We start from the raw sequence: 415 nt of genomic DNA on the forward strand, positions 1-415 counted from the left end.
TGCCCCTGCCCTGGAGAGGAGGGGAAAGGTCATGGAGGAAGGGGGCAGACGGGGCTCTCCCTGCCCCCAGGGCTGCAGCGCTGGGGGCAGAATGCACCTTCCGCCTGGTGCACAGCCGGGCGGGCACAGACGTCCCGAGTTACCCAACAGTGAGCCCTGAGCACAGAGCGGGCGCCTGGGCGGAGTGCAGCCCAGGAACAGACCCTGCAGGGCGGGGCCGGCCGAAGGGGCCCTCAGAGCAGAGACGCCGCCTCCTGGCCACGTGGGGTCCCTCCTGCCTGCCCTGGGGAGCCCGGTGGACCCTGAAGCCCCGTTGAACCGAGACCCTCGATTGCTTCAAGGACCACTCACCCTAGTCACTTTCAGGCTTGCAGCTTTCTGTAGAGACCAAGACAAAGCCAGGAGTGAGAAGACG

Source organism: Bison bison, unplaced genomic scaffold, assembly GCF_000754665.1.
Source record: "Bison bison bison isolate TAMUID 2011002044 unplaced genomic scaffold, Bison_UMD1.0 scf7180017851378, whole genome shotgun sequence".
NCBI lineage: Eukaryota > Metazoa > Chordata > Mammalia > Artiodactyla > Bovidae > Bison > Bison bison.